Consider the following 27622-nt stretch of genomic DNA (forward strand, 5'->3'; position numbering starts at 1 on the left):
AAACCTTGTTCACATTCAGCTCTGGTGAGCATAGCCTACAGTAGGATAAGTCATAATACCACTGGCACACAAATCACTTGGGTATTTAATTGCTGTCATCACGATAAACTGCCATGTGCAGCTTAGGAGGAACTACAGGCTGTGCCGACAGGCTTACAGGTACAACTGGGCTATTTCTAAATTAGTATACTTCCTAATGTAATTGCTTTCACTTTCTAAAGATGGAAATGGTCCCTTTTTCATCATTTTGTGCATATTCCAGGGGATTTCTGTGAAGTACGCAAGTGAATCTTTTTTGTAGTTTGTTTGTGCATGATGTGCTCGATTTTACGTGTCAAATTAAATGAGTGTTTAGAATGCAGTTTTTTTTCTTGTTTATATTATAGAAAGCGGACACATCAGAGGCTTTTATCCGTGTGTCTGATTTGTAAAGACTACAAATGGCTTCAAATGGTAGCTTTTTATCATGTATCCATGAGCTGACATGGAGAGTGAAATTTCTCATTATCAAATGTGACATTTTTTGAGTTATTATGAATATTTATGACACAAATTTTAGTCATGCTCTCACACGTATATAAATTGGCAGTGGTTTGTATGTGTTAACAGTAAATGCCCACACAGTATGTACACGTGATACAGTTTCTTTCATGAATTAAAGCCAGGCTGTGTAGTATAGAAACTATTCTATCTATTCATCCAACCATATGTCCATTTTTTATATCTGCTTATTCCAATTCAGGGTTGTGGGGGGCAGGAGTTTGTCTCAACATAAGGCAGGGTAGACCCAGGACTGGTCGCCAGTCTATTTCAGGGTCAACAGAGAGAACCAAATTACAAAGAAAGTGTTCTATTATGAATTCTATGGAATTTTAGCATTAGAATCAAGTATTTTATTCAACATATGATGTTATACTGTTTGTAAGGATTTAGAAGACAACATAATAAAAGCAGCTCATTTATGTTCTAGTGCCTCATCTAATCTAGTATTTGTGCCCTTAACCTTGAAGGAAAGATATCTTGTAAGGACGCGTGCTGATGTTTGTACTTGTTATGGTACAGTGATGGATGGTACTTAAGCTGAGATTCAGCACAGCTCAGTGAGTAAATGACATTGGAGTGCGTTCAGGTCAGTGAAAACCATAGAAACAGCTTTTCTTGAAGTGCAATGTGTAGATTTCCCCACTCATTTACTTGACAGTGAGCCATTTTATTGTCCAAATTTATGTGGTTTGACGATTTCTTCAATAACAAAGATCATAACCTTACAATTTACACAGATGAAAAAGTAACAAGGTTAACACTATTATTAAATCTTTATTATAATACATTTAGAAGAGTATGCAAATCTTTTTGAAGCCACTTCTCCTTGTAATTAAATATGTTGAAGCTGACATAGATGTGACATGATCAGCCATGGTTTTGAACTCCATGAGCTATTTGTTCCCAAATTTAACAATGTAGTGGCTTTTTTGAAGGAACTGTTCCATACTTTTTTTTTCACTGTAATTCTGGATTGGAATCCTGAACATTTTTACTCACATACCCTAAAATTGACTTCAAACAAAAGAATAACTGTCTAACTGAGCAGTGACTATGGCTGTCACAATAATTAAATGTCATTAGATGATTTTTTGCCATACACTTAACTAGGATTAACAAATGAATTGTCGAATTTTGTGCAATTATTGTACAAATTGAACCTAGAAATAATTCATTCATTTGCCTAATCCTTATTAATGATAATAATTATTTGAAATGAAAACAAGAACTCAATCATAGCCAAGCTTCATGGACCCCCTTGAAAACGAGATGTTGCATCTCAAGGGGCTATCCATTAAATAAATTTCAAATTTCAAATGGTGCCAGGAGATAGTGACAGGACAGGCAATTATTGTGTGTGGACCCTGTCTATCAAATTAACTTTGGCTTTAGAAGAGGATCAGTTGCTGTTCAGTACTGCAATGATTGGCCTATATAGAAGTACTATATATATATATATATATATATATATATATATATATATATTAATAAAAAGCATTTTCGTATACTAAAAAAAAAAAACAAACAAACAAACAAACAAAATAAAACAACAATAACAAAAACGACCAAACTCATGCTGTCACTTAAAATTGAGTTTGACATTATTGTTGTTGATGAAAAGGGAGCCCAGTAGGAAAAGTTTGGGAACCACTGGTTTAACCCAAGTATATTTCTTAGAAAGGCTACAAGTGCTTAGCTGAATTTATCCAGTTTAATTATGTGCTATTAACTTCAGCTCTGTGCAACATCATGGTTGTGACTTAGTACACTTAGTAAGGATTACTCAGTCAGACTCAATTTAAATTCAGCTGCAGAGAATACCTCCATTCACAGCCGGGACACAAGCACCAACGGTCACTGCAGCAGCCGCCTTGCTACTGTAGGTCTCAACACATTGCTTTAATAATCTGAGCTGCTGGAAGTAGGGGATTGTTGCACTGTGACCCTGACACATTTGTCTTTCTTCATGTTATTGTTTAACCACTTTCTTTTGTCCAATTGTCCAAAGGTATCAGTCTATACTACTATTTCATTGAAGCTACCCAATGACTGATTGTTCAATGACAAAATAATTTTTGGAATATATACTCACTCACACATATACAAATTGCAAATATCAGGAGAAGTATGTTTTCTTTTTAAATTTTGTATTTAATTGGAATTTATTCTAATTATGATAATATAGTATTGTATAAAAATCACAGCTAAATAATTATAAATGAAGATAATTCCACAATAAATTTCCTGCATGGGAGGGCTTTGCCCCCAAGGGCCCACTCATAGCTACAGGTCTTTCAAACATAAATGAAAGTATTTTAATTTGCCTTTTATTTGCATATGGCAGATATGCCATGTGGGCTGCACAGTGGTGCAGTGGTTTGCACCTCACAGCAGGAAGGTCGCTGGTTCACCCGCAACCTGTAATAGACTAAGCAGTAAAGAGAATGAATGAAAGATATGCCATGTATGCAGAAGAGGACACACAAAAAACTAAATGATGCCACTAAAGATGTTGCAGCTCTGTCAGTTAGTCAGCTCTATTAACAGTTTAAAGGTCCCATATCATGCAAAATTCACTTTCTTAAGGTTTTCTAACAGTCATATGTGTTCTCAAAGCCTGTGCATGAAGCTCAAAAATGAGATATTCTGTCACCTCTCTCAATTGCTTGCTCCACATTTTAGCAAATATGTGCTCAAACGAGTGAGTCTGAGATCTTTCCCTTTGTGAGCTCACAAAGGGAAATAACCACTGGTAGTAAACACACAGTTTATTGGCTACTGTGGCTAGCTGAGCCTGCTCTCTAAAATCACAGAGCGGGCGCCCGCGAAAGCCAGTTCCTTTCCTAGAGAGGGGCGTGGAGTGGGGGTGAATAGGCACCATTCATGAACATTTAAAGGGTCAGACACAAACAGCCTGTTTTCAGCAGAGCTCACTTGAGCAATTTTTGGAATGGCTGAAATTAAGGACCAAGGCTGAATATGGTGTAATACACTTTGGAAACAATGTTGTTGGACCTCTGACACCCATATGAAATTAATGAAAAAAATGTATAATATGGGACCTTTAAAGAAAAGAAAAGGTGGAAATAGGACATTTTTGACATTTTAACCAAGCTGATAACAAACTAGTGAGTGACAACAATTGTGATTACAAAACTATGATTATCTTAAACAACAGCAGTAAAAGGGATTAACTGTTTATTGTGACAGGCGTAGCAATGACAGTCAACAAAGGTGCACCAGGCTAAAAAAAGAAACACGCTGAACTATAACCAAACAGAACAACAAAAATGACCTTGTGAGACAGCAAGATTCATGTAAGCCATGTGAGATCTTGGTCCAGAGGGAATTCATCATGCCAGGCCTCAGCCTACGGTATGATTGCAGCAGCTGCTTTAAAAACTGACTAGGATGCCACAGTGGTGGGTGTGGGTGAGCTACATGTGAAGGCAGTCAACGATCATGGTTGTTAGATAGGTAGCATGGATGCTGCCATTGCATCATTTTTAGCTGTGGAGAATGTGATCTCAAATAAAAGAAAATCAAAAACATTAATCTTTTTTTTTTTTTGTAAAAAAATATGTTTTTTTGCTCTTTTCCTGCCTCAGCAAGGGTATTTTACCAACTGGCTCCACTCCATGCTCCGATCTACTAGCTGAAGTTACACAATAAAGATGTGAAACAGATGGTTACTCCAATCATCTGCCAAGTACTTTTTCAACTGCTCGTCCTCTTTGAAACACTTTCCAATAGCAACTTCTCAGATAGTTCAGTGTGAAAAAATCTGTCTGGCTTGTCAGGTTAGATATGCTCTTACAAATATTTTCTATTTGAGACTCTTGCAATGGTGAGAGAGTCTGGTGAGTCTTTGCACTAGTACAGTGCAGCACAAACAATTTGTGTCCACCAGGACACTGGAGTTTTGTGTAAGAACTGGTAAAGATGTAAATGGGCTCTACTAGTTTTGCCTTTTCATGTACAAACAGTCTGATAAAATAAAGGGATCACAATTACAATTTTCCCATTTTCAGACCATACTGTGAGACTCCAGTAAATCAACAATCAAAGGATTTGTAAGCATGTCAGAATGTTTCTTGTCAAAAATTGACGTTTTCATCTGACAGGTAACAAAACACCGTGTGGGGTGCTGAATCAGCGACAGATGTCGCTTTTGTATCTTCGCATGAATCCTTGAAAACTGTCAGTGAAATTCTTTTAGCTCCACTGACTCCCGCAGTTACGAGTCTTTAACCTCAAATAATAGTGGTCTTTTTACTAACCTTTATCAAACTGTGGTCATAATTAAGAAAAGTAAGTTTTCCTTTAGTGAGATTGGAACTGAGTACTCATTGCTGAAGGTCTTCATTCACACCTCTACTGGAGGCCACTCACAGAGTTAATAACACATTACAGTAAATGGTTATCTGCAGTTCATTTAGGTGAAATGTCAGTGCAAGTGAGAAACTGAGTCAGACTTCGTCGGTGACAAACCTGATACTTCCATGGTTATTTATTCTGTCCTTTAAAATCTAAAAAGATTAATATGAAGGTATAGAAATAAAGAATTACTTAATTTGAGATTAATCTGGTAGCAGACCTGAGTCAGGAGTCTTGTAGGGTCACATTTAAAAAGGAAGAGTCAAATAGAAATCCATGCACAATTCTTGAATCAGTGAGATGTAAATATATTTCACTGGACATTCAATGTTTGTTCAGTGTTTAATTGTTGATGGTCTGACATTTGAGTGGAGGTCTAGCTTTGAATACAATTAGCACATTGTTCTTTATTGAAGTACTTTGCCTGTTTTAAAATAATACATGTAAAAAAAGTTTTTTGCTTTTTTTTTCCAACTTGGAATTCAGAAATTCAGACTTATTACTTTATGTGGAAGTCACCATTAGGCAGTCTTTTATTTCATTTCCAATTTTCCCGTTGTTTTGTTGGCATTACCAGTTTATTGCTTAGAAAAATCATTTTATCAGAAGCAGTTTTTTTTCTTGTTTGCAAAAGATATAAATACCACATCTTTATAGTTGCAAGAAGAGTTTAAAGTGCCTCTGGACAGAAACAATCCAGTGGCCATTCAGATTCCAGGTGGGCCCAGCGTCCCTGTGGCTCCGTCCCTGGATCTGGTCAAAAATTTACTCATGCATTTGATGACCTAAAACACTAAAATAAGAGAGGATTTCAAATGTGAATAGAAATAAAAATGAATGTACTCACAAAAACATACTCTTACATATCTGTGATGCCTCTTAGTTTGTCATATTGAAACAACTAACTGAGAAACTGTGAGAAACTCTAAACTTGAGTGAAAGTGTTTACTGTGGCATTACCTGGCAAGTGTGACACTTCTGCTCAGCTGCAGACTTCAAGTCTCAGCATCTTTTTCTTCAAATTATTCTCAGATCTTTGCTGAAGTGTCTTAGCTTTATCCTTCATTTTTGTAGGCTTAAGCAAATAATCCAGCTCACTGACCTAATTTTCAAAGCTAATCTCTTTGCACAACAGTCAATAGAAAAAAAAATAGTTTTTTTCCTGAAATACCTTATTAAATCTTGATCTGAAATGTAAAGGGAAATAAATACTGTTTTACATTTTTATTACTGTCATTAGCTGCAACAGACATCCAAGGGCTGATACTGAAATGGGTTATTTCTGCTTCCTATAGAAAGGAGTGATTGCAACAGAATCAAATGTGTATGTATTCGACCGAGAGAGTCCTAATGAAATTCTGTCAATTCTGTCAAATTCTGTCAATTCTGTCCTCATAACAATAGTGTTAAAACACAATTAATGATGGGCTATATGGGGGTGGTGGGGTTATGAATAGCTGTTATCATTATATTTAATTACTAAAATATCAAAGGATTGCACAAGCAGGTGATGATAGTCTTTGATAAGCTACACACAGAACACTGAGGTGTAGTTGGAGAAAACATGTTGAGAAACATCCAACATGGGAAGCAAACAATACTGCACATTGTGTCCTCGCCTTTTTTTCTTTTAATATTTCGCCATGTTTTGTGACCATTTTTTATTTATTTATTTGTCTTGCATCTGAATATTCATGCCTGGTTGTGTGCACATTCTAACTCTTGGACTTTACCAGGATAGGTACAGTTTTAGCAGAAAAAGAGTGAGATTGGAGCATCTTTGCTTCTATAACAAAACATCAGCATTTCAACAGCACTGTTTAACAAACATGACAAATAAATAAATAAAAAAATAAAATTAGACTGTTATGTGAAGTAATAAAAATTTGGGGGACTCGTCTTTCATCACTGTATTATCTTTGATTTATATGTGAAAACATAAACAACATTAACAGTAATAAGTCTTTTTTTTATTAAAATCTCTCTCACTCTCTCTCTAGCTCATCTTTTTTTTTGAAGTAAAGAAAGTAAGATAAAGAAACTTTATTAATATTTGAAGTTGTATTAATACAATAAACCAAAAAAAAAAAAAAAAAACAGCTGGGTACAAAAATCAGAAAACAAAAAATTAATCACGTAATTAAAAAAAAAGACATTCTATATATGTATATATATATATATATATATATACAATATCTTTTGTTTTCACAAAAATGCTGAAAATGAAAGATATGACCAGAGCTACTGCAACAGGCTGTCTTCTGGTTGTTTAATTGGTCCAGCTGGTTTTAGGTCTATGCTACAGTTAAAGCTATCGGATGTCATTTTTGTACATGACACATGGAAAATCAAAATTTTTACTGAGATTTCAAATTTATTTGCAGTTGCCTTGTGATTTTAGGCTGTTCATGTCATTGAATTTGCATTTAAATCACAAATATGACAAATACTGTCCAACTAATTGTGAAGCGAACACAGCACAGTTGACTCTAAGTCTCTGATAAAGACTTGGTTTCATTGCTTGAACTTAGACTAAACTGTTCAAGTATTGTAAGCAGTTCTTTTTTAATAATGAAATGCTAGTGTTTCAGGCTAATTTATGGTTTTAGGCACTAATTTATCTCTTTTTATGCCTGCAGAATCCAGCTTATGCTTTACCTTGAGCCATCAATGTTTGTTGAAACCAAGAAATTTGCAGCTGATGGGTCACAGTGGCAATTTTCATTTGAACTTAGCTTAAGAATCCAAATGGTTTCTCAATGCAGAGGAAAAAAAAGGCTTGTAATTGCCTGGAGTGAGGTTTGTGTATCTTGACATAGAAGATTGGCAAGACTTCACTTAAGCTCCACAGATTAGTACATTACCACAGATTGTGCTCTCTCTCTAGAGAGAAAGAGGCAGGAAGACACAGAGATAGAGTAAGGGACTTGAAGCAGACAGAGAGAGGCATTTAAAGACTGGAGGAAGGAAATGGGCAGAGAAAGGGAGAGAAGGACTATGTGCAAAGAGGAAGCATAATAAAGTGGGATTACAAAGCAAAGGCATGTGATTGTAAAAGATAGTGCAAGAAAATATAGCAATGACGGAACAAGTAAGACACTCAAAATGCTGCCTGACGTTAAAGGGAAAACATTCTTCTTGAAGAAAATTAGATTTCTTTATTCAGAGGAAACATTTATTTTCATAGTCAGACCTTCCTGCCTGCCTGGTTTCCTGATAGACATGTTTTGCCTCTTTGTGCCAGTCTCATCTTCATCAGCAGCATCCTCAGTCAAATAATCAGTAGCATATTTTCACATGAACTGTCATAACGGACCATGTTTGTGAGGTTGGTTTTTTTCAACAACCTTTCTGTCTTCTCATATGGATCATTGAGAATAACAGAATCTATCAGCACACTCTGGTTATCAGTACCTTTTCTAAAGAATATTTGTTTTAAAGAAGACAGTCATATAATTTCTTTCCCCCCAACCTAAAGAAAGGGCGAGGGGGAATGTAGAATAAAAAGGTTGGATCAATAAGAACAAGGCTCATCTGGCTCCCCTGGTAGAGTGGAAGGAGATCTGCTCCAGCTCAATACTGCTGGTCGATGCCAGTGAGAGACTGCAGTGATGAAAATCTCCATTTCTTGGCCCGCAGAAGGAAGTGGATGAATTGCAGCAGAAAATAGATTAAAGGTAGATACCTATACTTCAACTGTAGACTGTGAAATACTTCCTTTGCATGTTGTTTTGTTTAGTTATAGTTCATCTTGAGTTAATGGTTTATGACCCTTTGACTGGCCCTTGGTGACTGAATGCTACTAAGTGCTTTAAGGATGAACCATATAAGGTTTCAAATCTATTGAATTCATCTTTGCAATACACTACAAATTATTTTATGAAATAAGTTTTTTTTTTAAACTTATGCTTATAAAGCATTGTATACTGTAGTGCTGATTTATGTGGGGATATATGAGTTAAAGCTAGTGGTTTAGCCACCTTCAAAGAGATTATTACTTCCCTCCAGCATTTATGCTTCATTTATTTTCACACTCAAAGTCACTAACATGAAAATTAGTTATTTTTCTTATGTTGAAAATAGATCCAGTGTGTTTAGTTTATAATAGCATCAGTTATATAGATACAAATTATGGAGAGAAATGTGAAAAATGAAACAGTTTTGCTGTTATGATATGCACATTATGAACAACTGCATGGAAACGAGATTTGCATGAGGGAAGCAACCCTAAACTCTATTGTTTTGTCTCATAAAACCATACATCAATCATTACTCATTCGTATAAGAACAACTTTAAAAGTCTGAATGAGTCTCCATTTGGAAGAGTCCCTTCACCCAGATGTAGCTGAATTAAAAATTAATAATTTCCTCACACTTATGAATATTAAATAAAAACTAATCATCATAGAAACTTAAATGTGTAAGTAATTTTATAGAAAAATAAAGTAAAAATCATGTCAACAAAAACACCAGCACTCTATTATTTTCAGTTGTATTCATTTATTTTTATTCCAATTCAAGTCAAAGCAATCCAAATAAGTGTGATGACCTTTTTAAAATGTGGATATATAAAAAGTTGACTATGTAAGCAAACCAACAGATTACATAAAATCTTTAGTTAGGACTTAACTTCATTAACAAAGCTTAATAAACAATAAAAAATGTAGAAAACCAACACTAGAGCAATACGTTAAAGAAGATTTGAGCTAGTTTCATCATACGATATCACCCCCTCCACTGCTTTGAAATCATTGTTGAGAGGCTTGGTCTCTCCTGAATCAAGTTTGCTTACCAGGTATTCTGTTATTATCTGGAAAATGTGTGGATGTGTGCAAACTGTTCAAATTTGACAGTCACTTGTTATTTTGCACTCATCTTAAAATATGGGAAATATTTGGATTTTATTTTTCTTGGAAATTACTTAAAGCACTTAAAATTTATCATAACCGTTATTTTATTTTATTTTTTATTTTTTTACCCTCCAAACACAAAAGTGAATGCCTTTTCAGTGATGCATAGCAAGGAAATGGTTATGCTCCATGTGGGAAATTGAATAGTCCATTTCCAATCGAGTGTGCCCTAGAAAATCCATGGGGGTCAGTGGCAATTTGTCTCAGGAGGGCTGCGCTGAGAGTCATTATGCTCAAGACCAACATGTCCCGATGGACAGAACCATCCTTTGAGGGAAACTTGCATTTCCTTTTGATACACCAAATATTTCCCTTCTCCTCTTGTGCTTTCTCTTGCAAATAGGTGAAAAGATTTTCTTTTCTTTCTTTTTTTTTTGTCCATTACAAAAAGCAACACATGAATCTCAAGTTGCAGCAGCATGATAATGTGTACAGTGCCACACTTCACAGCAGAAATAGAAGAGCTGCTCATTACAGTGGGCTCTCTGTCTGAATACCTCTTTTTTGTTGAACAAATTGCTCATGCCTCTTGTTTAATTATTCGCAAAGTGCCATATCTACTCCTCTCCACTGTGGTTCAGATTACAAGTGTCATGAATTTTAATGGGCAAACTGTGCTACTATCAATCATTATAGTTTGCTCATATTTCCGCCGGTGGAAAGTGACTTTGAAGCAAATGTTTTCTGACAGATAAACCCGAGATTGCTGCCACGTGACTCAGTTTTATTCATACTGTGGTTAACCATATGTGCTGTTGTAATTGAAAATTGTGAAATGATTAGTTTCCAAAGTATTATATTTCTTGTTAGTCAGTTATTTAATCATTAAATCACAGCAAGTATCATTTAGTTTGCAATGCAACATGATGAAGTTGTTAGTTTAAAACAGCAACACCATTATCAGTTCAAATATTCAAGGTGTCATTCAGTACTGACTGAAATTGTAGCGCAGTAACTTGGAGTGAGGAGTTTACCTTGTAAAAACCATCTTGCCCTATCAGTCTGTCTGTCTAAAGCCCATCTAAAGAAACATTTTTCTCCATGAGTGAAGTAAATTAATCTGCCTCTGTGGAAGTCATGTTCCCTCCACTCTCATTTCCTGCCTTGGCTTTTTTTTCCCACCTGTACCATCCACAGATCTAAATCACCTGTGCTTTGCCCACACACCCCATAGAGAGACACAGAGCATCTGAGATAAAATGACCACACTTGATCCATAGCAGCTTCATGAATGAGGTCCCTGCTATCAGTGCAGTTTTGTTTGGCTTGTGGATCCAGAGCAGCATCAAAATGGCAACGCTATTACTAAAGGTATCAGTGATTAAAGAGCTTAAAACTGGATCCTAAAAATACCAGAAGTGTTTCTGTTTTTAACTGTGGGCTTTCTACAACAGATATCAGGTATTTCCTGTAATGTTAAAGAGGAAAGACTACAAAAGAATGACCATGAAAACGTAATGGAACTGTGGGGTCAGCTCCTCCTCCTCCTCCTCCTCCTTCTTCTTCTTCTTCTTCTTCTTCTTCTTCTTATTAATATTATTATTATATTATTATTATTATTATTATGCGTTTCATTTTCTTCCAATTATTTAACTGCACTCGGTTAAGAAATTGTAAAAATGGTTGAAAAACCCAATTTGCAATCAATATTGTTCTGATTTCATCAGCTAAGAAACATTAAAATGTTAAAATAGGTGTATTTAAGACACAATATTGATTTGTCTTGCTTTTTATATCACCATTACTGGGATATTGGGACACATATACTTATATGAATTATAGATCAAACTAATTGCTTCATTTATTTTTTGCTTCAATAATCTATCATGTTTCTTTCCGATCATCAATAGTTGTTGTTTTCTTTTCCCCTAAACAATTAGCTACATGAGAATCTTTTTTTTTTTTAGGAAATACCTTTTCCAGAAAAGAAAAATAAATAAAAATAAAACATCTGTTTATAGGTTATGAATAGCCAATAATGATGATGATATAATGATTTCATATATATTTGAAAGACAGGATGCAGTGAAGAAAAAGAAAAAAAAAATGATAATGTTTACATTCTCATTAGTGCTTGATACACTCTGCCAGCTTTGGAGAATGACTATATGAAATGTAAATAGTCAGTGTTGCTCTCAGGTGGCCCTGCTGATGCTATAATTCCAGTTTCTGAGCTTTAGCGAAGGTCACCAGGGAGCTGTCAAAATGTCCATGTTCCTATGAACGTGCAAACCACAGCATGGCTCCCAGGAGTTAAAGTGGCTGCCTGAATGAAGCCAACCTGGATCATTAATTTTCATTTTTGTTCGCAGTCAGCTTGTATTTATCATTGGCCTTTACAGTTTTGTGCTTGCAGGAATGAGCCACATTTCCATGAGTCAAAGGCTACATAACTTGGACTCAGGATAGCAACAATGTTTGTCTTTTAAATTCATCCTGATAACTTAAACAGCATTTGTAGATGACATTGTCCTCAACCAGAAACAAGCAGAGATAATGACTGAAATTACATTATTCCATAAAACAGTACAATATTTGATGGACTGATCGTGTGTAACCAATACTTAATTAGAAATAAGTGCAGCGGATTGTGTATTGATGATTATAATATTTATACTTTGATGTTATCTGTCTCACTAGAAAGAATAATCTTTAATCTTTAATGTTTTTCTTTTTTTTTTTTTTTGCATTGTTAGGAAGTATGTAGTCCTCACTAAGAGCTGCAGGCGGAGCGTGCTGGTTTCACTGCAGTTTTTGATCAAGGCTACAATGGGCAAGATTTTACATATAAATAGAGGATATCAGACTGCATCACAGAGGGAGAGTATGTCGGAGGGGCACCCCATACCCACTTTCTTTTTCCTCTAGTTGCTAAAATTAAATTTTGGCTTTCAGAACGGCCACTTCACCCACAGGAAATTAAAACTCAAAGCTCAATACAAAGTTATCTACTTAACAAAAGCAATGCAGCTCACTGTTCAAGAATGGCTTTAAAATTCTCTTTCTGTCTCTTTGATGGTAACGTTCTAGTTTCAGCTCAGTCTTAAACCTAAAAAAACAGTGACCTAAACTATAGTCAAGTTTTGGGACAAATTAAGATAGAGCCTGTTAATCTGGTTAGAATAATTAATAGATTATAATAAATTGTGATGGAAAATATCTACAGTAGGAATGACAGCATGACTAAACAGTGAGGGCATTCGAATTAGATGTGAATACACTGTGTCTATACAAAAGCCTATCAAACAATTGATCAATAAATGATCATGACAAGTTCAGAAACAAGTGCCAGGGGAAGCAGTGTTACGCTTCATTATGTATGAAAACTGTATGCTGACCTAGTTTTTTCCACCACTGGAGAACCATAGTGCTAAACAATTTAAATCCCCAAAAAATGACTATTATACTATATTTCATCCAACTATCCGGCTACAGCAGATTTATACTGTTCTTTTCTTGAGTGTATTTTTCATCAAATAAATAGAATGAAAAGAAGCATAGAGTCATAAATTCAATGAGTATTTATAACAGAAAACATGATGATTAGAAGTCCCATGCTAAATAATTTCATGCATCATCATTTGCTATAGTACTATTATGATTTCACTTGTTTCAGTCCAATTTATACACTTTTAAAGTCTTTCTTTATCATTATCAGCCTCCATTTCTAGCATCTCTCTTCTCCATGACAGGGTATTATTATATAAAATGTTTATTTCTATGTTAATATTCATTGTTATCTTTATTAATTTGATGTGGTATGAACCCTGTTTTGAATCAAAGTCCAGAAACAAAATCCTCCATCCATCCCCCTGACCTGCTTATGTTTACTAGAATGATATGTTTTTGCTCCTGGCTCATTTGTACATATAGCACTAACACAAACAGACACCTTATTTGTATCTCGGAGATACCATTTACTCCAACATATTGCTGGTATTTGACCCTCTGGGATGGAAAAGGCTTGCCAGCTGAGCGTAGGGTTGCTCATCTCTATATTTCTTGTGGTTCAATAAATTTATTTATATGGTATTGTCCATGATTGTCGGTATCGTGGTTGTAAAGAAACTGTGCATGTAACATTTAATTGTAGGGTAGATGTATTTACTGTTAAAGTGTAATTTAGAAGCTGTGTCAGTGACTAGAATAGGCCTGTTGATAAGAGCTGAGGATGGTTTGTACATCATTAAGTGTGAAATATAACAACTCGCCCCTGAGCTGCCTACTGTTCCCCTGGAGAAACGGCAGCTAGATAGAGCTTTGTACAATTATGACTGAGGGAAGCAAAGACCCACCTTGCTCACATTGCCTCATTTTAAAGCTGCTCTGATGCGGAGTACACAACAAAGGAGCAGAAACCTGTAAATTCCATTTATCCTCTGGTACCTGAAGCTGATGGAGGTCTGATTGGGTTTTTGCTTTTCCCAACAACATTAAAGATCATTGCAACCAAAATTTTTTCTGAAAAATCATAAAACTCCTTTTTAATCAGTGTGAGTGTACATACATGCAGCGTTTTACACACACTGCAAGTGTGACCCAAAGTGTATTTTTAAGCTCTGAGTCTATTTTACGTGAGTAACTTCAGTGGTTGTGTGTTGGAGTCTGAGGGCTTAAAAAACATGGGTGACCTAAAAATCATCTAAATCTGAGAGCATCCTGCGTAAATACTGAACACACTGCTTCTCTGCTAACACACTGTTCACACTATGCCTCCATTTTAAATATACTGTAAAGCCGTTCTTACACAGGTACAGCAATACATATACCCAAAGTGTACCATGAGGCAAATTAGTAGTGAAATTATTTCCAAGTGCCCCCTTGAAAGAGATAAAGAAAACATTACATTATCTATAAAGATGCAGCTAGAAATCCAGGAACTGAAGTGCACTCTCTAAAAGGCAGGATGTTTGGCTCCTCTGACTCATCTTTTCTTTTTATATTCTGGTTTGTGTGTGGGGCCTTACTGCTCTCTAACCGCCTGCTTGTTTTAGAGATACAGTGTGTTTGGCTAGAAATGTTGGCAAGCCTGCCTCATTGTCATTTCATCAGCTTTTAAATATAATCAAATTCTACCTCAGAGAGTCATTTCATTATACGTTTGAAACAGCAGTGTAATTAGCAGCAGTATGAAACAGCAGCAACGAAAACAGAGCCAAAGATCAGTTTTTGTTCTTTGCACAATTGCAGCTTCAGCCCTTTCTGTCATGATACATGCAGCCCTTCATTTTATACATACAATTATTCTTACAGTACGCAGGTTCACATAGTCTGAGGGAAAACATTTACATTACTTATAATAAGCTGAAAGCTGCATTTGTTGACAGTGGTATTTTACAATCTTTGTAATATCCCTCCCACTTCAGAACCCCAGGGATCCAGAGATGAGGCTTTTTTTTTTTTTTTGTCTTCTAACACTGTGGTTTTTCAGACTGCTGACAAGCTGTTCTCTGGCTATTAAATCCATTCCTCACTGTCAGTGAAGCTGGAGTAGCTTAGACCTGACTGAGTAGATGCTGGCACTCCTGCTGCTCTGGGACCTACATATATATACTCTACACCAAGAACCATGGAGTCCATACGGTGCATCGTGCCACAGCTAATCTACAGTAGGAATGCTGTGGTGCTGATTGTTGGGAGCCTTAAAACTAAATTCCCTGACCTACTGTCATTGACTTTACATATAAGGGGTTTACAAGAGATGTGCCCCAAGATAGTGACCTTTTGTGGAGTAAAAAAAAAAAACTTTCTTTGTAATTAAAACATTTGGACTGAGATTTCCTATTTTGTACAGTATGACCTGGAAGTCAGTGGAACCCTTTGAGAGGTCTGATAACATGCAAGTAGTGTTTTTCCTTATTTAATATGTTGTGTGTGTCTGTTTTTTTTTTATTATCATTATTGTTTTTGTGTTTTATTGACTCCAAATAAAAGCAACCACATGGCCACTTTGATGACTTTCCTAATATTTTGTGGAGTAAAGTCAGTACACTTCAGTTACTTACACAACCCATATCCTGCTTTGTTATGCACTCAGACCATAATTTCCAAAATATGCTACCAAAAAATACTTGGTGAAGCCACAAATCAAATTAGAATTTGAATAATTTTATTACAGTTAATAATTGTTTTATTTTTCAGACCTGATGGTTGTTTTGAAAGGCAATTTCAAGACCCATCTATGGATGAATCGTTTGTTAATTAAAGCCTACAAACATATAAACACAGCTTGAGGCTGGAGAGCTCATTTCTCTTATGATTGTGATCTTTTTAAATCTAATAAGACTTCATATGTCTTCCATAGTAAGGAAGTTGGAGCACCCACAGAAAACCCATTCAGGTGCAGGGACAACATGCACACCCAGAGAGGCTGCTCACAAGTGGGTCCAATCCTACAAAGTATGTTGTGTGTGACAGCGGCACTGGTAACTGCACGACTTTGCTGCCTTTATCTTTGTGCAATCTTCCTTTAATATTGTCATTTTCACAACTACTCTTAGAATTGTGATGTTAAAAGCAATTTTGTTTTCTTTTAAGCATAATATTGGTCCAAGCAATGTATTATCCCTATAAAGGAATTGGTAAGCAGGAGCACACATAGACCACCCAGAATAAATAAATACATAGTGTGTACTAAATTTCCAATTCTGCAGACGTATTAACACAAAACCCCACGTAAACCAACTCAGTCAGAGATTGATAAGAGGACAAGAGAGCTGACAAAGGATTTCTAGTATTAAAATGATTGTTATGAACTTTATCTTGAGTCTTATTTGAGAAACAAATGGCCCTGTCATCAACAACACACCATCCATAATTCTTTGTCCTTTTTTTCCATAAACAGTTATTCTGCTTATGCCGGCCTTGGTGCCAGAAGATAAATAAGGGGAATTAATTTGTGTCAGGATGACAGGAAAGCGCTGCTCTGTTTGGCAGGAAAAACAGAGCAGAGAGTGTTATTAATGACTCGATGTGAGGACTGCAAGGACCACAGTCGCTCTAAAGGAGGTCAGGAGAAAGAGAGAGAGAGAGCAAGAAAGAGAGAGAGAGCGCGAGAGAGAGAGAGAGAGAAGCGGGCGAGGGGGACAGAAGCAGGTTGCTAATACAAGAATAAAGGGACTTTTCTGTAAAGTGGCAGACAAACATAAAAAACTAGTCTCAGGATGTTAAAACACCCACTACCTTTCTGTGTTCCCTGCTTGTCCTAGTTTTTTTTAATGTCAGCAGCCTTACTCTGACCCTTGTGATGTGATGGTGTAATGTAAATAATAGACTGCTAACTGCTGACTCTGGAGGTATGTGTTGCATGGAAGCAGCAGTCAGGTCTGGGAAGCTGTGACTTGACCACCTAAAGAGAAATCACAGCTGCCTTTGTGTTAGGTTGTTCTTCGTTACTTGACTTTGGAATAAAAAAAATCTGCACAAACAGGTCATAATTATAGTTAAATATTCTATTCTATTCTATATATAGTTAAATATCCTCATAATTATTAGTAGTTATACTTTATATTGATTATTTAAACAAACAATTCATAACTTACCCTTTCCTTTTTCTAAAAGAATTAAAGTGTTGAGATTCCTCTAAACAAATGATCATCTCTGCCAAATTTAGTATGGATTTATTTAAGTATTTTGTCTTTTGGTCAGGAAGACCACTTTAAAAGAGCTGTGATGTCATACATTTCTGCAAGCCAATGAAAGTTTGGCAACGTGTGAACCAAAATTTAAATAGATTTGCTTTATAGAAGCAAGTCTGGGGACAAATACAACATGCCACAGAAAATTATTAGCTTAAACTAATACTGTGTATCACAACCATTCCAGGGTGGACCTGTAAATTACACAAAGCTGAGCACAATAACACATGTAAAAATAAGAAAAGAATTAAATTAAAAATGCACTCAAACAATTTACAAAAAAACGCAATCAACACACAATAAAAGGGGCTCTTTGAAAACATAATTACCACTCCATGGTTTTGTTTTAAAAGAGAAAGACAAATCACTGGCTCGCTGAGCACCTGCAGAGTCAGATTGTTCAGGTTATTATTGCCAAATTTATTTAAAAGATGTCTGATTGATTAAATCTAATCAAATACAAACACCCGCAAGTTCCTTATGAAAATTTTTATCACTTTTTTTGGGTCATTTGTAAAGTCAATACGCTTCTGATGTCCAGTTTTTGGTCATTAATCTTTATTTCATTTTTATTCCTTTTCTTTTTCTCTATTTATCTATTTTTGAGTAAATTTACCTAAATGGGCTTTAAAATAAACTCCCATAGATTTAATCAGCTTATTCTGAATGTTCATGTATGACCATGTAGTAAATCCTACACACAGAGCTCTTTAAGTCTTAAAAAAAGGGTTAGAATTCAGTTATTTTTATGCACATAAAGTACTTGCCTAAAAGAAAATAAGGTGTAAATAAACATAATGAATCAACTTGGACCAATCCATAACAACAACACACACTAAAACTGTTAAATAACATTCATATAAGTTTCTAGAAGGCTGAAACTTCCCTGACGTGCCCACATAAGCATTTACTGTTTCATGTAAGATACTGAACTCACCGCTCTTTTTACCACTCGTTGCTTTTATTTAACAAATCCACATGGGCTTAAATTTTCCTGTGTAGCTATACATGCTCAGAATACTGGCGGAACTGTTTGCTAATTATCAACTCTGGGGTTTGTTTTACAGCTCGCTTAAAAACATGCAGTGAATTCATTCTGAAAGATTTTATAGCCTTGAAATATTGCTGAACAATACTGGAGCAAAGGAATAAGCTATGTTCTCTAAACAGCATAATCTTGCTGTGTACTTGAATATCATGTTTTGTTTATTATGGGGAAACTGTGTTTTGCCAGGGATTATACAGAGAACCCTTCAGTTGAAAATTATAAGATTAAGTTGTGATCCCTTTGTTTAAAGTAAGAGTGGCATTGGGTATTATTCATTCTTAAGCTATTTATTTACTTACTTACTTACTTACTTACTTACTTACTTATTTATTTATTTATTACTTTTACAACCCGAAATAACATGACTCCTTTTCATCCTTAGAGTACTTCAAGTGTAATATTATATAACTGATTATTTCTTAACATAATAGAAAAACAATAAATAAAAATCCATCTATGTTTTGTGTAGTCTTGTAATTTTTCCCTCCAAACCTCAGTGTATTCTGAGTGAATAAAAAGTTAATGTAGGTTGTATCTTTATAGCCAGAGGCCAAAAATACAGTTTGATATTTCAACCAAAACCAAAACATTCGGACTAGTATAAAAATATCTTTGTTCCACAATAATTCATTTTATCAGATGGATGGCATTACACTCTTAGAAATGGTACCAACGTGTGCCGTTAAGGGATCTGTCGCTTTGCTGTTGTTTATGCTAATACTGCCTTAGCATGTTCTTAGCAAGTTTTTACCAGCACTTCATTCTCATGAATTTATTCATAGTTATGAATAAAGTAGTGTTTTGTGACTCATATGTGTGTTAATAACACATAAATTTCAGAGAAAAGTATGGGTCCTACTGTTTTAATTTAGGTAAGACTTTAAACTGCTAATCTATTTATATGCTACGACATTGTTTGCTATGCTATACTTGATTGATCCCTTGCATTAACAACACTCGGGTTACATGTATATTTTCTTTAATAGCCAACACCATGGTCTCCTCCCTGGGTCAGCTGCTATTCTAATCTATTCTATTCTACAGTCATTTAGCAGACGCTTTTATCCAAAGCTATAATCAAACATGAGTCACAGTGTATGTAAGATACACTGAAACATCACCTCTGCTAAATCAAAACAACTGTAAAATTTTTGTTTACGTTTGGGAAGAAGTGAGGCACATGTAAGCCTATAAAGCCTGTTTTTGCACAAATCTCACATACCCTCCAGCCACTGAGACGTCAGCGCTGACCCAGGCCATAGAGTGAGTGTGAGTGTAAGTCTGCAAACATCTGTGAAGAACAGGATGATGCAAATGTTAAATTTATTCACATGGCTCTTTTTGCAAAGAAGTAAACATGCAGCTGGAGGTTCTAAGTTCAAAGGTTCAGCATTAAATATACAAAAAGCTGAAGCTTTTGAAAGGATTCCTTGTTCTTTTCTTCATATCCATCTTCTATTCTCCCAGAAATATATTAATGCATTGTAAGGGAAAGACAGAGCAAAGGTGTAGCATAATCTGTGTGTGATTTGTCAAATAGAAGCTACTTTTGATGCCTTTTTCTTCTGGATATTTTTAAAAAAAGCAGTCCAATAACATTTTTTTTTCATCTAATGTTATTTTATTCTTATTTCCTTTTTACCAAGTAACACAAAATATTTTACTTATATTTCAATATCAGAGTAAAAGAGCTTTCTTTTTTTTATTTTGTATATATATATATATATTTTAAGCAGCTTTCCATAGTTCAGTGTGCACTAAACAGCGATGTCAATTTCTATTTGTATAGCGGTTTTACCCAAAGCACTTTATAATATACATCCATTCACACACACATTCACACACTGACTGTGGAAGCTGCCATGCAAGGCGCTCAACCCCGACCAATCAGGAGCAATTTGGGGTTCAGTGTCTTGCTCAGGGACACCTCGACATGAGCTCAACAGGCCGAGGATCAAACTAGCAAACCTCAGGCTGCAAGACAACCACTCTACCCACTGAGCCGACCCATACATAATATAAAGTAGTCCGTGGACCAGATTTACTAAACCGCAGAAGCAGTCCAGACAAATCTAGAGTTGCAAACAAGCATGGTAATAATCAAGAGCCAGCAAATAACCAATGACACAGTGGTAGCATGTTTCTTTTTAGTACACAGTTAATCTAAGTTTAAATTTAAGTTAATGTTTACAACAGGGTGACTCAATTTTAATTTTCTTTTCTTTTTTAATGGCTCAAATTGGACCACAAATATAATTGAGGAAGAATTCAAATACTGAGTGAGGCTCCACCTGCTGAACACCCCTGTTTATCTATAATTCCACAAAAGGATCTTCACCATTTGGTAACATTTTGTTCTTCTCCTTTAAGAACAATATATCTTAAAATATGGAAGATGACATTATTGCTGCCTAGGCCAAAGATACTCCATCATTACTTTTAATTAGATTTCATACTATTTTAGATTTCCTATTGTCTCTTCAGTAGAACAAGGCTTGGCAGGCATTAAAGTCTTCTTCTGGTATTTCAAATAAATTAATTGAGAACGATTATTCTTCACACATTCTCTCCTCCCTCGGGTGTGGTAAAACAGCTGCAAATCCTACATGCAGTAACTATCACAGCTACGTAAAGCACAGAATTTAACACATCCTTTGTTTTCTTGCTTTTTCTCACTAGATTACTGCATTCTTGCTGTTCAGGTGCTAATTTACTACTCACATTCTTACTGAACACCAAAACACACTTTTTCTTTTCTTTTTTTATTTCTTTTCTTTTCTTTTCTTTTCTTTTCTTTACTTTTCATTTTTGTGCACCTGGAAAAGCAGTAGTAAATTTTGACTCTTATGTGCAGGGGAAACAGTAAAAGAGTATATTTATAAAAGATGATAAAACGTAAGGATAAGATAAAGATTACATTTATTAATTCGCCCCTGGGATTAAGAAAGTATTTTTCCTTTTATTTTTTTCATTAAATCTTCATTTATTTATTTTTAGTCTGAAGGTGAAATCAGTTCTGCCACTCACAGTCCTCCAAGAGTGGAAAAGTACCCTGTTAATTGTGTATGGCAGTGTGTGATCTTCTTTTACAGCATAAAGGTCAAGCACCCACTTCACATTTGCATGTGTATGTATTTGACTGCTTAACAGAAGCATCTCTGCAGAATCGTCATCGTTTACACCCACATGGAGAAAACAGAGCGGTCCACTAAACCTGAGCACATCGTCACGCAAGACTACATAAGTGCACTGTAAAAACAAATGTATTGGGCTTTTGCTCATCGTTTTAAAAATATGCACACTTGTCTGGCAACATAAAAGAGAGACAACATTATACTGATATGGGATAGATTTCTCAGAATTAATAACCCATAGTGGATGTATGCTAAAATGACTGCTCTTCTTCTGACAGCAAATCTTTATATTAAACGTGTGGAGGAGACAAACTCCATGTGTGTGTGTATATGTGTGTGTGTGTGTGTGTGTGTGCATAAAATGATCTAACAAGACACTCAGTACCCAAGATTGCAGGGGTCTTGACAAACATGTGATTATTCCTCAGTAATTAGCTTGTTGGCATCCCTGTGGTAAAAACAAGGGTGATAATTATGAGGATGAGGTCTTGGGACTGCTGTCTGCTTCTTTTCGAAAGACACAACTCACCAGGGGATATGACAATGAGATGAGAACAGGAGGGCAGGAGGAGGAGGGGTGGCATTTGTTGACTGTGTCCATGCTGTCATAAAACAGTCTTTTAATTGCCACCCAAAGAGACTAAATGGGATGCGGATGTAATGATGTGGAACTGAGTGTATACCAGAAAGTGCCTTTTAAAAGTCACTAAAAAAATAGTCTTTGTAACTTCTACCTCAACCTTATTGCAGATGGATAAACTGTATTTAATGCATTTAAACTTTTGCTAAACCTCATATATATATGTTGAAATAAAAAAAAGAACTGGAGCAATTTTGTTTTTATGAACCTGTAATGGGACATATTTTCTTGTGTACATACACTGAACTCAAACCTTGCTGCAGAATGTATGGGACATGGTTGTTCTATTAAAGTCAGAGGGCAAGAGGGGCACAGGGGTCAGATGAAAATCTATCACAGGCTTGACTAATGCTGGTTGGACCACTAGTCCACCTCTGGACCCATAAGGCCCCATTTGCAGCAGTTGCTTGGCAACTGCTTGCTGTAATTAGTTGTGAGATGTAGCACCTCACGTCAAATACCCAGTCCTTATGCTAGGTCAGACTACAGAAGAAGCAGACACACCTACACAGTCTCCAGCTGCTTAAGTGAATTCACACTAGAACACTGAACACTGTCAGCATATAAACAGAAAATCTGTTCTATTAATTGCTGTAAAACTATTGTTCAGAAAAAAAATCTGTAACTTAGATTGATTCTATTCATAGTTTTCAGACCACAGATGAGAAAATGTCTTTTTATGTACAAACTAGGTCATCTAAAAAATATTAGTAGCAGATTTTATAGCACATGCAGCATAAATATAGTCATTGTATTTGTGGTTTCTACTGTTGAATATAATGGTAAGGAAAGTAAATAAATACTTCTTTTGAATTGTTGCTGCATATGTTGATAAGTTGTTATGATGAAATATTGCTTTAACCATTAAACGTGACAAATGAGGTACTGAGGAAGCTTAAGGCCACTTTTGCCAAACTGGAAGAGAATGACCCAGGGAGCAGTGGCTGAAAAGGCAAATTGGAACTTAAATAAGACAAATTGCCATTTCTATATTGTGGTGAGATTGCATTTACTGATGGAGGAAGAGAGGAACCACTCCGTCTCCAGAGAGTATAAATAAATCATGCTGCATGTGCATGGGAGTGATGGAAGAAAAGACTGAATGGAAGAGAGACAACAGGGATTAAATGAATGGAAAAAGTGTTTCACAGCCATTTATGGAGCTCTTCTAAACATCAATACTTTCTGCAGTTGGTTTAGTTTCCATCAAAAAATATATTGTGACAGAAATTAGTATCACAGTATATTAAGCTTTTACCAAAACTCAGAGGCAGTCACTGCTTGGAGAGTCATTTAAATCCAACTTCATCTGCAAGGCTTTTTATTTCTTAGTATGTTCAGCGATGTGTAACCACTGCAGCTTCTAGCAGTGCTAACGTGTCCAGTTCAAATTAGCCCATGCTCTCATTTTGTTCTTCTAGAAATCAGACATGTCAACGTCTTGGCAATTACTCCAGCATGCATTTTAGAAATTTGAAAGGCTGAAAAATGATATGAACAATTTCTGCTAATATTTGGTCCTGAAGTGAAGTTAACATTATTGTTTAGCAGCTACTTATTGTTAGTAAAGCTTAGATGGAGTGTTGTAATATCTGTTTGTAAGTGACTGCTGCAAAAAGTGAGATAAAGGAACATTGTGCTTAATCCTTTCAGATATAAAAAAGTAAAAACTGAGTTTGTTCTCCTTTTGGTGAAACTCAGTTTATCCCAACATTGTATATACATTTTAAAAAGTTTTTTTTTTTCTTCAACTCTTTAAGGAAAACTCTGGTTCCATAATTATTAAATGCTTCATTAGTTTCCAAACCAACTTTCTCAGTATAGATTATAAAGACAGTGTACATGCCTCCACATGCCTGCTTAAAGAGGCTGAAATTAACTATAAAATTTAAGCGACGATTCCCTGCAGGTTGAACCTTTGAAGTTCAAATTTACACATATTTAAATTGTTATTAAAACAAAATATCGATTATAACATCTTTAAAACATAAAACTAGCTTATGTTTTGTGTACTGTAGACAGATATTTTTAAAGGGTAAAATATACTTTTTTTTCTCTTTCATCAAAGGCATTGAGGTGTCTTGTTTGTTTCCTCCCTCTCTGTCCTTAGATGGATAACAAGTCATTGACATGGGCTTGTTTGGTTGTAATTCATAACCTGCAACCCAATATTGGTGCCCAATAAAACCTCAGCAAAGTATCAGGGGGTCAACTCTGGCTCAATAAATTCCAAGACCAACCATCAGCTTCCTCAGATAGAAGAACAATGAAAAAGACACACCTCATAAACCAGACCCTGCGAGATGAAAATGAGCTCACCCCATTTAAGCTATCATTTCAAAATCTGACTCCTATTGTCCTGTGCCATTAAAATATTCAGTGAGTATGTTAGTTTTCTGTTTTAAACACACTGAAACTTTCTACAGCCCTCTTTTATATATATATATATATATAAGCTGTAACAATTTTCTTTCATATTTAGTATACCTGTATATTTATTTATTATCATGGGCCTTTAGGAAATGTGAAATTAAAAAGAAAAAAAAAAAGGATTAGTTTGAAGGAGAAAGTGTTTAATACACAGTTTTGTTATTTCACATAACTTCATCATGCTGTCCTGTGTCCTTGTGGTTTGCAGTGTGCCACTGATATTGCAAGACGCATTCTATTTTTATCTGTTTAAAGAAACATTAAACAGATTTCCCACAATGTCCATGAGTATCTGGCTCTGTGTGACATGAACACTGTGACCCACATCTCTTTGGAAGCGTTGCCATATCCCACTGGGGAGTTTTGACATTTTCCGATGTGTTCTTTTTACTTCATTTTGTGCTTTAAGCCATGCTCCTGACAGTTCTGCCTTCTCATTATTTTAGAGCTTTGCAGACTCTGCTCGTGTCTCTTTTTTTTTCCTTCTTTTCTCTCTCTTTCCTGTTCAAAGGTCCACTTTCCAGCAGCCCACATCTGCTGACGTCCTTGTGAATGGCCTGTCCACTGGCAAACTGTGACAATGAGAACTCCATATGGAATAGATTTATGAGAGCCAAATCTTAATAAAGGGTGACCCTGGGAGCCACATCTACTATTAAGCGCCATGTCTCTATAATTTACAGCTTGGACTTTCTGGGCATGCTCTCAATACTCTGAAAGTCAGTGCTTCACATTTTCATTTCTATATGGGGTGTGTTTGGTTTGATCGATTGCCCATTAAAAATGTAAGGTTCAAAAATGGCTTTAATTCATTATTGTGACAAAGCTTATGATGTGCGGCCAGGACTGTTGATTGATTTGAATGTAAAATCAGTTTGTAAAGAACTGAAAATGATGAATATGGATAAAATAAATAGTAACTTTGCAAATGAAATAAAATAAAATATAAAACATTTTGACCAAAAATATAGAAAACATACATTATAATGATAATATGACATATTTTGTGTGGGACCCTGTTTTATTTATTTATTTTTTTCCCTTCCATGGAGACTTCTTCTGTACCTCTTTGATTTTCCCACTAATGACGCACATTAAGAGAAAAAGAAAAACAACTCTTAGCCATGTCAGTCAAGGAAGGGGATATGTATTGCAATTCACCAAGTGTGTTTGTTTCCTATGGTCCCTGTTGTCTACACCTCTCTGGTGGCTTGCCTGTGGTGACAAATGCACCAGTGTGACTCCATCCCAAGTCAATCCCCTGAGGAGCCTCATCTAATGAGCTACATACAGTATCCTGTGTGGAGTCTGTGCCTTTACCTTGGGATTTCTCCTCCTTACATACAGCAAGAACTGAAGGATACACTGTGTACAGAAATCAATGTTTGAAACAAATAACGTCATAATTACCACTTTGGGTTAACGTCACCAAGCATCCCCCTGGAAATGTGTGTACTTTACAGAGAAACAACTGTCAAAATTCAGTTTCATTGCAGTGTTGTTTGGACATCTATTTAGTGAGTATATCAGTTGTTTTTTTTTTTTTTTTTTTTTTTTTTTTGTTTTTATATCAGGTTCTTTGTTAACAGACTGCCAAGTACATGGTATGGCTTCAAGCGATATTTTAAACATAGAATGTTAACAGTGAGAATGCATCTTTGTGAAGGCAATTTTCTACTCCTAAATGCTCATTTGTGCTCCCTTTCACGTATGTGAACAGGCATGTCCATTTCAAGCCATGTCTAACATCGCTGCCATGTATCCCTTACACTGGCATAAGTGAAAGGCAGTTCATCCACTAGAAGGTAGCCCAGAGTTCAGAGTTCCCCTTTGAATTTTATTGTCACAGTGGAGGAGGTCATAAAAATGTAGATATAAAAAGAGGCAGAAGAGTGATGGTCTTTGCAGCCATTAAATACATTGTAGCTTCTATTTCTTCTCTGTTCTTTTCGCTTATCAGCTATACTGCTTAACACTGTCCCCACAGTTTCTGTTGGTATTGCTCCATTTGTGGTATCAGGGGACACATCTGTAACATACCAACGTTTCACATGTGAAGGACATAGGAAATGGATGCAAGACTTCATCATTCTGTATATCGGTGTTTTTTTTTTCATAGAGCATAAATAAGCCTTAATCCTGACCAAGTGGTTTTGCCTCTAACACCAATTGGTTGGAGCAAAAGCAAGAAACAAGGAATACAGTCTACAAAGCACATCCAAGTGTTATCACAGTTCCAAACAACCCCCCTCCGACTGCTCCCAGCACTCTCATTTCTTTTTCAACCTCGTGTTGACTTTGTTGTTCTTTTATCAGAAAACCCCTTTTTCTAGCTTCGAATATCCCTGCATTCACTGCATCATGGCGTCGGCAGTAAAAGACACCTTTTGCATACTGACTTAAGATGAGTATCCATATTCAATTCATGCAATCTGTGGTTAGTTTTTGAAAGAGGGAACAGAAAGTATGTTAACTGATGTATATTCAATAAATCCAGACTTTTTTTTTCATGTAAATTATTGTTAGGCTGTAGCAACAAAAACACTTACTAAGATGACTGTGACAGAACAAGAACTGATCATGAGAGAATCAGAATCTTATCAGGTTGCACAGTGTGTGTGTGTGTGTGTGTGTGTGTGTGTGTGTGTGTGTGTGTGTGTGTGTGTACTTACATTTGCTACTTTAAGGGGCCCAGAGGCAGGGAGCCCACCAACGGTGTGGGGCCCAAGAGCTTCGTGGGGCCCAAAAATCAGGGCCCCACAAAGATTAGCTATTTAAACTAGCATAACAGACCCCCCTGACATGCCTCCTGCTTTTTTTTTCACTTTCCCCACAAGGTGACAATTTCTGGAAATGTGTGTGTCAACTGTGTGTGCTCTCTAGCGATCCCAGAGGCTTGGGGC

The 27622-nt window shown here is 35.9% G+C and overlaps 1 protein-coding gene across 26 annotated transcripts in view; it reads left to right on the forward strand.

Annotated features, from left to right (window-relative positions):
• LOC121655283 (neurexin-1a) overlaps positions 1–27622 on the forward strand; it is a 275419-nt gene that overhangs the window by 20566 nt on the left and 227231 nt on the right. Inside the window, exon 1 of one of the 26 annotated variants that reach the window (XM_042009847.1) lies at positions 13740–13807. The exons of the other annotated variants lie outside the window; for them this stretch is intronic. The gene's annotated coding sequence lies outside the window, so the exon portion shown is untranslated. Of the gene's footprint in view, positions 1–13739; positions 13808–27622 lie in introns of those variants that run through there. 26 annotated transcript variants of the gene reach the window in all.

The sequence above is a fragment of the Melanotaenia boesemani genome, chromosome 16, assembly GCF_017639745.1.
Source record: "Melanotaenia boesemani isolate fMelBoe1 chromosome 16, fMelBoe1.pri, whole genome shotgun sequence".
Taxonomy (NCBI): Eukaryota; Metazoa; Chordata; class Actinopteri; order Atheriniformes; family Melanotaeniidae; genus Melanotaenia; species Melanotaenia boesemani.